The sequence below is a fragment of the Perca flavescens genome, chromosome 19, assembly GCF_004354835.1.
Source record: "Perca flavescens isolate YP-PL-M2 chromosome 19, PFLA_1.0, whole genome shotgun sequence".
Classification (NCBI taxonomy): domain Eukaryota; kingdom Metazoa; phylum Chordata; class Actinopteri; order Perciformes; family Percidae; genus Perca; species Perca flavescens.
Window position 1 is genome coordinate 3,139,134 of NC_041349.1, and position 16,747 is coordinate 3,155,880.

The 16,747-nt window shown below is 41.1% G+C and overlaps 1 long non-coding RNA gene across 1 annotated transcript; it reads right to left on the minus strand.

Moving 5' to 3' along the window:
- Window positions 1-554: 554 nt before the first annotated feature.
- On the minus strand, window positions 555-7,735 carry LOC114545308 (uncharacterized). The gene is made up of 3 exons (XR_003690876.1): window positions 7,700-7,735; window positions 2,099-2,194; window positions 555-868 (listed from the first exon to the last, which is right to left on the minus strand). It is a non-coding gene; the product is annotated as an uncharacterized LOC114545308 (long non-coding RNA).
- Window positions 7,736-16,747: the final 9,012 nt, after the last annotated feature.

Consider the following 16,747-nt stretch of genomic DNA (forward strand, 5'->3'; position numbering starts at 1 on the left):
CGAAACAGGAAGAGTGTTATGGCCTGAGAAGTCATTAACCATTAACATAAAAACGTTGTGGCCAGGAAGTTTCATAAAATTCTCCAGAAAAGCCATCCAGGCCTGGAGATTTATTTGCTGGGAGTGATTTAATTGCAGAAAACACCTCTTCCTCAGAGAAATATTTATTGAAGTAGTAGATGTTTGTTGGTTGTTGTGTGACTTACAGAGGAACAAACCTATGACTTAAATAAGAATTTGTTTGAACAAAACATATCTAAAGAATGCAAAAATGCAAAAATGAGTTGTTTGTCTCTTTGTAGCTGCACTACGCTCAGTTAACCTTAACATCTATCAGCATTTATTCATAGTGCTTCACAGCAACCAACAGGTATCCAAAGTGCTTTAAGGACCAAGAATAAAACAACATAGCATACAAATAAAAAGAGTAAAACAAAGAATACAGTAAAATCTTAAAAAAAGAGAAATAAAGAGAAAATGCTGCAATGCTAATGTGCATTAATGGCCATTCTAAATAAAGAAGTTTTAAGTTTGGATTTCAAAAGAGCGACATCTGTAATGGTGTAAATGTCAGGTGGTAACTTGTTCTAAAGTCTCGGGGCAGCAACTGCAAAAGACTGACCCCCCCACCCCCACAGTTTGTAGCTCGTCCTTGGGACTTCTAAAGCCATTTGATTGGATGACCGGACTGACCTTTTTGTACTGGCAAAGGTTTAAAATCTCCGACAAATACACCGGGGCTATACAGATGTAGATGTGTCTCTGGGGACCAGTGATTGGCCGGCTGGACTCCACTGGTTGGACTGGTGTGATGGTGTTCAGGTCTTCCTCAGTGAGGAGTAGAGGACCTCTGGCTCTGCTGGAGACTCTGAACACAAACAGTTCAAACATTATGAGAAACTGTTGGAGACAAACTCCATCAGCAGACAGACAGATGTTGAACAATTGGTGTGTGAATATGGATGTCATGAGAACAAATGTAACTAAGCATGCTGGCTGATTGGGAGTTCCAGGTGAACTCAGGGAAGATGTTACCGTACGCTGAACACTTTGTTAAAATATCCTGTTTTTTATCGGCTGCATGTAAACAGGAATATTAGTGGAATATTCATTTTCATTCCTATGTCTAGCTTATTCAGAATATTGATTCTTTTCTGTAAAACTGAATACTCTGTGCATGTAAATGTAGTCGCTGTTGCTTTGGGGGACATGTTCCTTCATCAGCATAAACATATACACACATGTGTTATGTTTCAAGTGATGGAGACATAGAAGAGCAGCTGTACCTCTCTTCCTGTTTGTCTTCTTGTCTTTGATCACTATTTGTCCATAACAGACGTCTGTTGTTCTCACTCTGGAGTAGATTGCAGTAGGATCACTCTCTGGAAAAGAAATATCATTATTAATATCAGGACTGTACAGTATATGCAAAAAGTATAGTGATTATATACTGAGAGCTCATATTATGCTTTTTAGCTTTTTCCCTTTCCTTTATTGTGTTATATATCTTTGTTGTGCATGTTATAGGTTAACAAAGTGAAAAAGCCCAAAGTCCCCCCCAAAGGGACTTACCATCTCCAACAGAAAACACTGTTCACCAACTGCTCCAAACAGCTCTGTTGTAGTCCAGCCTTTACTTCAGAGACCAACGTGGTCACTTTGTAACACACGTTATAATGCCGGTTACACACTGGCTGTGTGGCGTGAGCGTGTCGGCTGTGTGGCCATTTTTATTTTGGCTCTCATGTTAACAGGTCAGAGCTTACACACTGAAAACGCGTGCACGCTAAAAATTTAACTGACGCCTATTTTTCAAGCGACACGCAAGCGTGTTGGAAGCGTTTCCAGGCAACATAGAATAGGAAAAGATGCTTATATTTCATTTTGACACGAATACATATTAATAAATGACATGTTGATGTTTAAAAGTCTCGAGGTTTTGATATGAATGCAGATATAAATGCAATTAAGAAAAAAATGAAAACGCTACAACGCTAAAACGGCACGTAGCTGACACTCAACAGAAACGCCACGCTCACGCCACGCAGCCAGTGTGTAGCCGACCTAATGCTCGCCATGTTAACAAGACCAGCCGTACCTCTCTTCCTGTTTGATTTCTTGTCTTTGATCACTATTTGTCCATAACAGACGTCTTCTGTTCTCACTCCGGAGTAGATTGCAGCAGAATAACTCTCTGGAAAAGAAATGACATTGATTATTCAACTTTTACTACAATCAATAATACTTAATAGTTGATACATTTTAGCAGCAAATTTCAGGATATAGCTTTAAGACAAACAGTGTACAAAGTCTATTAGTTAAGGGGAAGTAAAACTTAAAATGTCACAGTTTTCTTATCTTCTTAACACTTGATGATGGCAGGGCTTAAATGGAAACCTAGCTCATATGAAATGGACTTCACGCTCACAGAGCTGATCTTTTTTAGAGACATGTTGACGCAGGTGGAACAACTCACCGTGTCAACATGTCAGGGTGTCGCACAAACAACACTCCAACGAGCGCCCGCTGGTCTGGTGGATGCCGGTGAAAACCGTCCGTGCCTTTTACGGCGGAAAATTGTAGTTTATTTCCTTCCTTCCCTTCTTAACACCTCCGCTCTTCACTTTTCACAGACGCTCCGGTATGCACACTGTTTACATTTTCCTGCTACAAGTGAATTCCCACAGCACGAGGCTACAGCTAGCCTTCAGTAACGCTTTTACTGTACAAGGCACAGACACAATTATGCCCGTTTCCATGTAGTTAAATAGTCACTGATATGGTCATAACCACTACAGCGCTCAATTACCTATTTTTGAGGGGGAAATTAACTACAATTTTTCGCCGCGAAAGGCACAAAAGGGGGGTTGGATGGGTCAAACAACACAGGACTTTCACCCAGGAGACCAGGGATTGTGTCACGTTTCCTAAACCCAACTGTCCCGTTCTTCTTTATCTAAACCCAACTGTCCCGTTCTTCTTTATCTAAACCCAACTGTCCCGTTCTTCTTTATCTAAACCCAACTGTCCCGTTCTTCTTTATCTAAACCCAACTGTCCTGTTCTTCTTTATAAAAAACTGTCCAACTTCTTTATCCCCCAACTGTCCTTCTTTTTATCTAAACCCAACTGTCCCGTTCTTCTTTATCTAAACCCAACTGTCCCGTTCTTCTTTTTATCTAAACCCAACTGTCCCGTTCTTCTTTACCTAAACCCAACTGTCCCGTTCTTCTTTATCTAAACCCAACTGTCCCCGTTCTTCTTTATCTAAACCCAACTGTCCCGTTCTTCTTTACCTAAACCCAACTGTCCCGTTCTTCTTTACCTAAACCCAACTGTCCCGTTCTTTTTATCTAAACCCAACTGTCCCGTTTCTTTATCTAAACCCAACTGTCCCGTTCTTCTTTATCTAAACCCAACTGTCCCGTTCTTCTTTATCTAAACCCAACTGTCCCGTTCTTCTTTATCTAAACCCAACTGTCCCGTTCTTCTTTACCTAAACCCAACTGTCCCGTTCTTCTTTACCTAAACCCAACTGTCCCGTTCTTTATCTAAACCCAACTGTCCCGTTCTTTATCTAAACCCAACTGTCCCGTTCTTCTTTATCTAAACCCAACTGTCCCGTTCTTCTTTATCTAAACCCAACTATCCTGTTCTTCCCAAACCCAACCGTCCCGTTCTTCTTTATCTAAACCCAACTGTCCCGTTCTTCTTTATCTAAACCCAACTGTCCCGTTCTTTATCTAAACCCAACTGTCCCGTTCTTTATCTAAACCCAACTGTCCCGTTCTTCTTTATCTAAACCCAACTGTCCCGTTCTTCTTTATCTAAACCCAACTGTCCTGTTCTTCTTTATCTAAACCCAACTGTCCCGTTCTTCTTTATCTAAACCCAACTGTCCTGTTCTTCTTTACCTAAACCCAACTGTCCCGTTCTTCTTTACCTAAACCCAACTGTCCCGTTCTTTATCTAAACCCAACTGTCCCGTTCTTCTTTACCTAAACCCAACTGTCCTGTTCTTCTTTACCTAAACCCAACTGTCCCGTTCTTCTTTATCTAAACCCAACTGTCCTGTTCTTCTTTACCTAAACCCAACTTTCCCGTTCTTCTTTATCTAAACCCAACTGTCCCGTTCTTCTTTATCTAAACCCAACTGTCCCGTTCTTCTTTATCTAAACCCAACCGTCCCGTTCTTCTTTACCTAAACCCAACTGTCCCGTTCTTTATCCCCAACTGTCCTTCTTTATCTAAACCCAACTGTCCCGTTCTTCTTTACCTAAACCCAACTGTCCCGTTCTTCTTTATCTAAACCCAACTGTCCCGTTCTTTTTATCTAAACCCAACTGTCCCGTTCTTCTTTATCTAAACCCAACCGTCCCGTTCTTCTTTACCTAAACCCAACTGTCCCGTTCTTTATCTAAACCCAACTGTCCCGTTCTTTATCTAAACCCAACTGTCCTGTTCTTCTTTATCTAAACCCAACTGTCCCGTTCTTCTTTATCTAAACCCAACTGTCCCGTTCTTCTTTATCTAAACCCAACTGTCCCGTTCTTCTTTACCTAAACCCAACTGTCCTTTATCTAAACCCAACTGTCCTTTCTTTATCTAAACCCAACTGTCCTGTTCTTCTTTATCTAAACCCAACTGTCCTGTTCTTCTTTATCTAAACCCAACTGTCCCGTTCTTCTTTACCTAAACCCAACTGTCCTGTTCTTTATCTAAACCCAACTGTCCCGTTCTTTATCTAAACCCAACTGTCCCGTTCTTTTTATCTAAACCCAACTGTCCCGTTCTTCTTTATCTAAACCCAACTGTCCCGTTCTTTTTATCTAAACCCAACTGTCCCGTTTTCTTTCTAAACCCAACTGTCCCGTTCTTCTTTACCTAAACCCAACTGTCCCGTTCTTTATCTAAACCCAACTGTCCCGTTCTTCTTTATCTAAACCCAACTGTCCCGTTCTTCTTTATCTAAACCCAACTGTCCTGTTCTTCTTTACCTAAACCCAACTGTCCCGTTCTTTATCTAAACCCAACTGTCCTGTTCTTCTTTATCTAAACCCAACTGTCCCGTTCTTCTTTATCTAAACCCAACTGTCCCGTTCTTCTTTATCTAAACCCAACTGTCCCGTCCCTTCTTCTTTATCTAAACCCAACTGTCCCGTTCTTCTTTATCTAAACCCAACTGTCCCGTTCTTCTTTATCTAAACCCAACTGTCCCGTTCTTCTTTATCTAAACCCAACTGTCCCGTTCTTCTTTATCTAAACCCAACTGTCCCGTTCTTCTTTATCTAAACCCAACTGTCCCGTTCTTCTTTACCTAAACCCATTGCTGCCCGGCCCTCAGAGGAATTCAGCCGTCACCGACCTGCCCGGCCTCCAGACAGAGTGGGTCCTCGACTTCCTGTTCGGCCGCTGTTCCCAGTTCCTGAGTGTCCACTGTTCCCTGTTCCTGAGTCCCACTGGTTCCCAGTAGCCAAGTCCCACTGGTTCCCAGTAGCCGAGTCCCACTGCCCTCAGTTTCCAGCCCCATTGACTCTCTGCCTCCCCTGGACTCTCTCCGCCTTCCGTGGGTCGTTTTGTTTGCCTGGACACTTTTTAGTTTTTTTATCTTTTTTGTCCTGTTTCCCTTTTTGCATTTTGGACTTTGTTTTTGACTGCCTTAGTTTGCACTCCTTGTGTTGTTTCTTGCATTTTTGCAATTTCGGATTCCTGTTGGTTTGTACCCTGGATTTTTGTGTTTGAAATACATCTTCAAGCAACTAATCCTCAGCCTGCTCTCTGCATTTGGGTCCACCATTCCCTGCACCTCATAAAACGTATGTGAACATGAGTCGTGCTGCTCCTGAGGTTTCCTTAAAGAACACGCCAACTTATTGGGACTTTGTATTATTCACCGTATCCCCCAGAGTTAGATAAGTCCATACATACTCTTCTCATCTCTGTGCGTGTAGTAACTCTGTCTGACACCCCTCACCACTAGCCTAGCTTAGCACAAGGCAAAGCACTGCTACTTCTGCTACTTGGGCCGAATGATTTGCTCGCAGCACCTGAGAAGCCCCGTGGTGAGGAGCAGAGAGTAGCAGTGCTTCACCCTTCTGAGAATATAGTTCCCAGTATGTATACGGTTAGAAGATGGCTGTGTCTCATGTGAACCTGTTATTTGTACACGCAGTGACTATACAAATCACAACATGTAAATAGGAAAATGTTGGCGTTATTTTGTCACTTATTGGGAGCAGTAGGCTAGATGGAGCCAGTTACCTACAGGATCTGTGCTAAGCTAGGCTAGCGGTGGGGGCGTCGGACAGAGTTACGACACACATGGAGATGAGAAGAGTATGTATGGACTTATCTAACTCTGGGGGATACGGGGAATAAGACAAAGTCCCAATAAGTTGGCGTGTTCCTTTAACAACAGCATTTACTGTTTACAAGAACATATTCCATTACTTTAGATCTATTGTAAGTGATCATAGATAGACAGAGATATGTAAATCTGCCTATTTATAGTTTATATATCATCTTTGTTTTTTCCTGTGTCCTGCAGTGAAGCGTGAACAGACCCCCACTCAGCTGAAGGGTTGCTATGAGAAACAGGAAACTGGACGACCACAGAGCTGTTAGAGCTGTTAGAGCTGTTAGAGGTGTTAACCACAGGGTACAAAACACCCTGCCTCTCATGACAAGCACAACACACTGTTGGCGTTTTTCCATTACATGGTACTGTACCTACTCGCCTCGTCTCGACTCTACTCGCCTCGACTCGACTCGACTCGACGCACTGTGCGTCCCTTTTCCATTGCAGATTTTAGTACCGCCTCAGCGTGGCTGGTCGTCATAGCGACTGCCGTGGGCGTGGCTTGGTAGCGTTGCATTTCCCCCCCCGACTCATTTCCTGGTTCTCCGTCTCCGTAAACAACATGAAATCAACAAGATAGTTAACTTTTCCTGCTCCAGATTTCCCACCGTGGTCAGAAAGAACAGGGGAGACACTTTGTTTCTCTCACTATATGACTACTCATCATCACTCTCTCACTCACTTTACCACACACACACACACACTATATGACTCTAGAGTCACTACTCATCATCACTCTCTCACTCACTTTACCACACACACACACTCACTATATGACTCTAGAGTCACTAGTCGCTGCGGAGCTAATCGCCGGCACTCTCTCACTTCTCCCTCGCTCACCAGCTCCCCACACACACACGGCGACTCGACACACACACCAGCGCACCAGTATAACCATCAGGCCACTTGTATGCTACGGAGAAAGCTCTGCGTGGAGCCTCCGGCAGCAAAAAACACCGCTGGCTAAACTATTTAAAAATGCCGTCTGTCGCTAGCAATGCAGTGATCAGTGACGCTTCTTTCCGACCAATCAGCAGCCTGCAGGGTTTCACGTCACCTTTTCGGCTCGCCTCAGCTCGCTTGGAACCTCGACTGAGGTGGTACTAAAAAAATTACCTGTTTTTTTCGTAATGGAAAACCAAAAAAGGCGAGTAGAGTCGAGGCGAGGCGAGTAGGTACCATGTAATGGAAAAGCGCCATATCATCTACTAAAATAGACCTTGCAGTGTGACTGTTAAAATATTCCTATTTTATGAAATGTTCTTTTCCCAAACGTCCTCTCAGGACATACAAACAAGAACACACACGGTTTTCTTCTGAAAATCAATAAAAACATCTTTACCTCTGCTCCGTCTGATTGGCTGCTGCAGGTTACGTGATATTGTGACATCACTATATATGACGTCATCATCTTCAGCTTCAGCTTGAGCAGCTGAAATGAACCAAAGTTAACATCAATCATCAGTCATTTCATCCATCAAAGAGACATCCGTAAAGATGGAAACATGAGCAAGATTATGTGATTTTATAATTGGAGTTGAAAATTTCAACTTTTTTGAACGTTACGTTCTTTTTTTGAAAGCTTCGCTCAAATTCAGAAATATCATTATAACATACAGTACCAACAGTAAAATGTGATTTTTAAATGTTAACTGTAACATTATTTGTCTTTTTTCTCATCTGAGACTAACCTTCAGGTTTCCTACGGATGCATCGTCTCACCAGGAGAACCAGGAGAACCAGGAGAACCAGGAGAACCAGGACACCGACTGAAACGAACCACAACTCGGGGGGAGGAGTAGAGGAATCTGGAAAGGAGGGGGTAGGGGAAGAAGTGGTGGAGGTTGTAGTCGTGGGTTTCTCTAAAAGGAACAAAAGAATATAATTAAAAGCACATGAATAAAAATAAGTTGATAACGTGTTCTTCCTATTCTATGTGAAGCATTAGACTTTGAACTTTTGAGTTTGAACGAATTCCCTTGGTTTAAGAAGAGGTGAAAAGATCAAATAACAGACTGTGTGTCAGGGGGCTTTCACACCTGAGCTGAACCGTTTCGTACAGGGCTCTCTGTTCACAACAAGTGTGCAGTTTAAACCTTACACACAATTTACCTCTATCTGATTTAAGGGATAATCCATAAACTATTATGACCATTAATCATTATAATCTCAAAGACAATGTTTGGTGTTTAACAAAGTGCAGTGTGAACACAATCCTAACCAAATCAAAATGTAACACCGATGCATCTCCACCCCTAAATCACACAGAGTCTACCAAACTGTAGGTGTGAACGCACCCTGAGATGAATGATGACCTTTAACCTCCTCTCCTATGACAGAGACCCAGCTGGGTGGAGACACTTCATCAATGCTGATGTGACACTTGTAGAGGCCTTCATCAGACCTGTTAACATGGTGGATGGTCATGTGACCTGCAGGCCCAGTCCCGATGAAGGAGCCATCTTTATAGAAATCAGCTGAGCAGTTGGAGGACCTCTTTGTTCTACAGATCAGAGTGAGGTCTTCTCCCTCCATCACAGGGAGGACAGGACTCTGCAGGATCACTGGTCCACCTCAACACAGAGACAAACTACAGCATGTCATCCATTCACACACAGCTTCATCAATACTGACTCCACAGTCTGATCTTACCAGTGACAGTGATGGTGATGCTGTTACTGGTTGCTCCCTCTCTGGACTCACACCAGTAAACTCCACTGTCCACTGGGTCCATGCTGCTGATGTTACAGGAAGAATTAGAACCAGCAGGTCTTCCCCAGCCATCTCCACACTGAGTCCTGGTTTCTCTGGTTGTGTTCCTCCTCAGAGTCCATCCAGCAGAGCTGTCGTCTTCCTCACAGCTCAGAGAGACAGATTCATCTTTAAACATCTGAGATCTGCTGGGACTCACAGTCAGAGAGGCTGGAGGGAGGAGGGAGAACTATCCAGTTATGTAGAATGATTTTCATTTTAAGACTTATTTTGACCACATTCCTCCTATTCCTGCTTTCTCACCGTCTGCTCACTGCTGAATCCTCTGTAATTCAGTCCATTTCTGCTGGTCAAATTGAACTCTCAACGTTGCTATTACACACAGCAGACTATGTACATCTGTCTACATGTGTCTTACTTTTTAAGTTTCTGTGACATTTTTATTAATACTTTGGCTCAATAATCCTATTGATATTACGATCTTATTACCCATCCTTCAAAAGAATCAGTTTTTCCTCCTTCTCTAGCAGCTGGTGCATCATTTGAGATGGCCCTGGTTTTGAATTATTTATAAATTTTATCATCACTTTTATCTTCGCTCTCCAGTCCACTGCGGCTTTCTAAACTGCATTTAGGGTTTTAATGTATTCATAAACTCTCCCTCCTCAACCATTGTCTTGTCTACCAGATGTGACAGGAGGAGTTTACTGACCTTGGTTTGTTGGGCTGCTCAGCAGTGAAGTCAGAACTAAAGAGAAATCAACCTCAGGTTAGTCTGAGCTTTAACGTGAACAAGACATCAACACAGAAAAACAGCCCCACATATATATATATATATATATATATATATATATATATATATATATATATATATATATATATGTGTGTGTGTGTATATGTATATTATACGTTATTTCACTCACAACAACCCATCCACTACGGCTAATCAGAATGATCATTTTTATGATAACAATAAATGGCTGGTTGCTATGGACGGCGCTAACATGTTGTTTGAATCGTGTGTGTGATGAATATTCCGACTATTAAGCTTTTCCTGTTATCATCATATTCTGGATATTATGTTTAAATGGCAGAGAAATCTGGTTTAGATATCTCTGTACAAACTCTTCATCTGCTCTGAGCACATCCACCTCTCTCTCTCTCTCTCTCTGTCTCTCTGTCTGTCTCTCTCTCTCTCTCTCTCTCTGTCTCTCTCTCTCCTCTCTCTGTGTCTCTCTCTCTCTCTCTCTCTCTCTCTCTCTCTCTGTCTCTCTCTCTCTCTCTCTCTCTCTCTCTCTGTCTCTCTCTCTCTCTCTCTCTCTCTCTCTCTGTCTCTCTCTCTCTCTGTCTCTCTCTCTCTCTCTCTCTCTCTCTCTCTCTCTCTCTCTCTCTCTCTCTCTCTCTCTCTCTCTCTCTCTCTCTGTTTCTCTCTCTCTCTCTCTCTTTCAACTGATGTCTCTCTCTCACAAATGTATTGACTCAAATCTCTCTCTCTGTGTCTCTCTGGTTTCTCTCTCTCTCTTTCTTTCTCCTTCTCTTTTGCACACTGTCCATTTCAAACATGATTGTCATCATTATGTTTGAATTTTAGCTAAAAAATGAGACACAAATGTATTGACAGTAAACAAATATCAAGAATATCTTGAGTTTTCAAATCATGTAGTGTGAGGATTGATCCCTGGTCAGATTTAAATCTGGTTTTAAAACTCCTGAAAAAGTCTTAGTCTTGTCGTCCTTGTTAGGACCTCGTCTCGTCAGGGGTCAAAAGAGAACTCAATATAATATTTTAGTCAAAACATGTTTGATATCTGATATTATTATAATCATTTCAGCGTTAGAAAAAACTATGGTTACATTTCACCAGTAAATTCTTCAACAAAAACAACCAGCCAATGAATGAGACAGGTCTGTGTTGTTTTTCAGATAACTGCAGAGGACTGTTAGAAAATCTAGTGACGGAAAGCCAGGGTCTTTGAAAATGTCCTGGAAAAACCAAATTCTGGTCAAAAATCAGCTGTAGTAGTTGAGTCCTGCTGCTGCTGGACAGAGGTCTTTTGGAGACTTGGAAGAAAAAAGGATGGTGGAAGATGTGGCAACAGCACGAACCTATCAACTGCCTGTTTAATGTGTCATCAGAAGAATATCATTTTATCCGGGATAATAAAGGTGAAGAGCTCTGGGTGGGTCTGGCTGGTCTAAAGACTCTGGACCTGAAATACTGTCTATGTGGGAGCTGTCACAAAGTTGACATTACAAATTCAGTCCGGTAGATAAGGGTCGTTTAGGCATCAGAGAGAAGCGTAGGCATTTAAGTGGCGGTGCTATTCAGTCCGGTAGATAAGGGTCGTTAAGGCACCGGTCGGTGCCGTATTAGCACCGGGTCTCGGTACCCAACCCTAGTAACAGCTGAATATTCTATCTCATGATGGAAAAGTTGAAACGATTGTAGACTAAAATGAAGAGAGATTTTATCTTAGTTTTTATTTTATGCAAAACATTTTAGTCTCGTCTTTTTTCGTCAATAATAATGCTGTTAATTTAGTCTTAGTCAGCGTTTTTGGACATCGGCGCAGTCTCGTCATTGTCTCGTCTTAGTCATGGAAAAAAAGGTTGTTGACGAACATGTTTAGTTTCGTCTCGTCTGACGAAATTAACACTAGTTGTAGACCTATTTAAGGGCATTTTACATCCTGCAGCAGATCTGCCAGTGTACTGCTAGTCGTAGCCACTATGCTAACTAGAGCTGGCTTTCACGCGTTATTATGGATCCCACGTGACTTCTAGGAAAGACCCGCCCTATGAAGCAGCCTGATTGGTTGGGGTTAGGCATTGACCTCGAGTGGTTAAGGTGAGGATAGCCGATTGGTCAGGGGATAGGACCTGTACAACAGGGTTACGTTACCTTGCATAAGCATGGACGCCTGGCCAATAGTAGTGTGTGAATGCTATTGATGGGTTTTCTTTTCGGGATGAAAATACAGGACATTTATTTGATTTAATTTAAAAAGGGACAATGGACAAGATAACATGAACCTTGTATAAGAACAAGGAGAGAGGTATTGTACCAGGTGTTAACATCTAAATAAATGTTGATAGGTAGCAAAGCTGCATCCAGCTTCTCTGCTGCAGCCGACTGGCAGAAAGAATCGTGCTGTGGTCACCAAAGGTGCTTCCCATTGAAATACATTAGTTTAAAAAATGTGCTGATATCACGAAAAAAACAACAACATATAAACGTGTCTGGTTTGCTAATTTGCATTGTTTTACCAACCAGCACAATTTGAAGTGTATTTTGAAGTGAATGCCTTTTTAATAGCAGTATTCTAAATTAAATTATTAATTCCTGTTATTTCAACTGACAAACCCCGAAACATTAAGTTGAACTTACCCAGCAGCAGCTGTAGACATGATTCCTCCATTTCAAATGTTGGTCATATGAGATCAGCACATTAGTGTCTAACCAGACACACCGAGTGAAGCCCTCCTCCTTCCTCTTCACGTGTGTCACTGTTGAGGTTTGAGGAAATAGTTTTTTTTGATTGTGTATTCGCACGTCAGAAATATATTTGGTAAAAACAAACTGATGGCCTTTGAAACAGCACACCTCAAAATGAACAAAGTAACAGGTTGTGATCAGCTGTTATCAGAATCTCAGTATCATCTAGCTCAGGGGGGGTCCTCAGTGTGTTTTAGGCCAAGGACCCCTAACCTGAAAGAGACATGAGCAGGGACCCCCGACTACATATATTGTTTTGAGTTGTATATTAAACTAACCCTACCATAACATGTAGTGTAACCTTTTATGGTGCCCTGCAATACTATACTACTATTTACATATTCATATATCATCATGACTTCATGTTCAAAACAATCACAAATGTAGGCCTACTTAATTAAACTCAAATCACAATCTTTTCCTAAACCTAACCAAGTAGTTCTGTGGCCCAATCCTAATGCTACCCTGCATGTTGAAAAAGAAGGTAAAGGGGTTTTAATGGAGTGGTCTCTGCATGAGCTGGATGAAAGAAGGTGATCATGCTGATATGTCTTTAATGTGCTGATAAAAAGAGGGTTTCATTGAACATGAGACCAAGATTCTTCCATTGATATACTACACAGTTGTTGAGTTTCTATTACTTAATCAAACTGGGGTCTATGTCCAGCAGTGATGGTTCTTCACAGCAGACAGGCAGACATCTAACTAAACAGATTGGTCCTAGACAGCTGGTTAAAGAGTCTGGAGGAGAACAGTTAGAGTCCCTCTGAGTCCAGCAGAGGGCAGCGTGGACCAGGGAGACCTTCAGATCTGTTCTCAGGGTGGAAGAGGAGGAGCCAACAGTAGTCTCTCTTATCAGCAGTGAACACAGTGGGTCAACACTTTGTAACCTGTTTACAGATGATCTTTATAATCCCCTGCAGCACTCAGTGTCCAGTTTATTAGGTACAGCTAGAATCAAGTCTAATACAACAGCATCCTCGAACATTATAACTTTCATGAATAATGTTCAAGTTTTGTTTGTTAATTCAATAGTTTGTTAGGTACAGCTAGAATGAAGTCTTATACAACAGTAATTCAGTTTGTGTTAATTCAACAGTGTAATAGTTGTGGAGGATGTAGTATGTGTGGCTGTTTAACTGTGTTGTGTTACAGTGACAGGTCTTTCTATTTATCAACCCTGTTTATACCAAGTTAAATAACTTGTAATAACACGTTTATTTCTAATAAACTGAATTACATAACTGTGTTTTTTCTTCTAATAAGTATCTTCTGTTAATAAGGAGGCTTCAGAGAGCCAAGTCAGTCTTAAAGAACTGTAGCGTTCAGACATTTCTGCAGCAGTCTATCGTTATTACAGTCACCAAAGTAGTTAGCACTTTCTAGTGGCAAATGTTCACGGGAGAAAGGAGAAAAAATACAGACCCCCATCGTCTCTTTGGTCTGGGGGGGTCATGGATGTGTTAAGAGAACAAAAAAAGGGCTGGGAAGCGTTCTCTTAATACAGCCATGCTGGGAACTCACTGACTGTTTATTCTGCTCATGCTCACAATAGCATCCTAGTCCACTATCACACATCTACTGACTCATATGTTTTATTCTTCTTCAGGTTCTAAGCACAGAAACTCCTCTCCTGGAGGCCGAGACCTTGGACTGGCAGCAGGTGGACTGGTTCCTGTAGCTGCTGCAGTGGGTGGTGTCCTGATGTAGAAAAGACGTGAGGACAAGAGATCAGGACAACCTGCTGGTGATGAAGCATCAGCCTCTCAAATCATCTAACAACTCCCAGAGCTCTTTACACCTGACGGTTTTCTCATGTGCTGTATGTACAATCTGATTATCATTACTGCTGTGGGTGGGAGGTCATGTACAGATCTGCTATGTGGTCTGTTTGCCCCAAGAACAGGAAATGACGTTTCTTTAGTTGTAAATATCAGCAGATGGAGACCCCACCAAATATTTTATAATCAGGTGTAGAGAGCTCTTCAACATGTCTTCTGTTTGGTTGTTTTGATAATAACCCATTTTACAGTGTTTCCCACAGAGTAGGAGCAATTTGTGGTGCGGGGGTTACCCTGAGTGAGTCCAACCAGTGGAACTAGTTATGGTATTAATTTGTTTACAATATTCTCAGGCTTCAACCAGTGAAAGACAGGGGAGACGGGGGCGGGGGGGGGTCGTCTGGAAATGTTATGAAAATATGAACTTTACAAAAGTGATGATCGTTGAATAGATGAAATAATAATGATCGGAGACATGATGGAAGTTAATAACTCAGTTTTAACATTCAGATACCTTAATGTGTCTTAAACTGTTTCACTCTTTTATCTTGTTTTAATAAATATTTATGCTAATTTTTTGCTACATTTGGATTCAGAGTTGTTACTTTTATATATTTATTGTTGTGTGTTTTTTATTCTTGTTTATTATTCTTATATTGTGTTATATTAATATATGAATATATAAAATGAGTAGAGGAGGATCAGAGACTGGGGGGAGGATGTGATCCTGAGAGACTAAGACCTGAATCTGATGGAGGGTCTCTGGTCTCAGCTGAAGACACCTTTGTCCAACATGTCTCCAGGATTTAGAGAAACTCTCTCACACTGGTTTCATCATTTCATTCCTGGGGGGCTGTGAGAGGAGAGAGAGTCTGGGAGGTTAGGGAACAACACTCAAAGTCCTTTTACTTTAAATACATAAAACACAATGACTCCATATTGGATGGTTCAAAAGTTTTTATGTTTGACATGGATGGTAATCTGGTGAGTCTGTGATTAAAATGTATTAGAAGTAATACCAACACATGCACATATATACAGTATGTGCATTCATATAGATATAATAGACACAACATATTTTAATCATGCAATACAGAGACACACACACACACACACAGAGTGACCTTTGACCTCCTGTGTCTCTCCCTCTGATGTGATGTAATGAACCAAAGTGGCCACAGAGGGGCGCTGTTGTTCAGCTATGACTCTGTATGAATGTTATTGAGATGGATAGATGGATAGATAGATGGATAGATAGATGGATGGATAGATAGATAGATAGATAGATAGATATAGATAGATAGATAGATAGATAGATAGATAGATAGATAGATACTTTATTCATCCCGAGGGAAATTTTAGGCATCCAGTAGCTTAGACAACCATAACACAACAAACACATACACACATATATCTCACATACATAAATATCACTCTCAGAAATGTAAAGAGTTAACAGTTCAAGGTCTGGTATGGACTGACCATGTGATGCAATGACCAGGATAAGGTGCTATATGGTAGAGGGTGTGCTGTGGTGGTAGTGCAAAAGAGAACAGTGTAATAGCTTATTATTAAATATTAACTATGACTATGAAAAGAAAACAATGTAAACCGAATTGAATTAGAATTGCTTGACAAACAAGAAAAGAAAATAATAAATAATAGACTTTGAGAACAATATATAACATTAACTTTATTCTGGAAAAAGTGAGTGGTCTGCTGGGGTCTGCAAAGCTACGCCATCGATTTTACACCATAGAATGGCCCTTAATATCATTTTGCTAATCTGCGTGAAGTTTTGAAAAAGTGTAACCACACTTGAAACCACTTTATCTGCATTGCCGTGACTTCAACAAAACTGCAAAGCCAACATAGTTTAGTATTTTCATCAAAATTTGCAATGGGCCGGATTTGGCCCCCTCAGCCGGGAGTTTGACACATTTATTGTCAAAGAATACAAAAAGAAATAAATGATCTAAAAAGATGTATTGCTCTGTGACCAGTCTGACGTTGTTAGAACCATTATAGAAACACGTGTATAGGACTTTATATATTATCCTTCATCACTGACTTCATTTAAATATTTATCAGCCTTTTCTAATTATTGCAACAACTGTCATGCTATATTCACCAAACTTCTAACAACAATATAAACAGCAATTTATAAGTCTTCATGAAGGCAATATAACAGCACACATAAATATTTATTTAAATAATGGTCACAATGTTAAAATAATACCAGTATATAACTGAACAGCAATATGTACCTGTTGTATTTTAATGCGGGCTGATTATTGGCTCTTTGCCTTCAATGATTGGATTGGTTATGTTAAGTCATTTAGAAGGTAAACCAATCAGAGGCAGATTTGGGGCAGGAAATTTCTTTTTTTGAAGAAAAGCA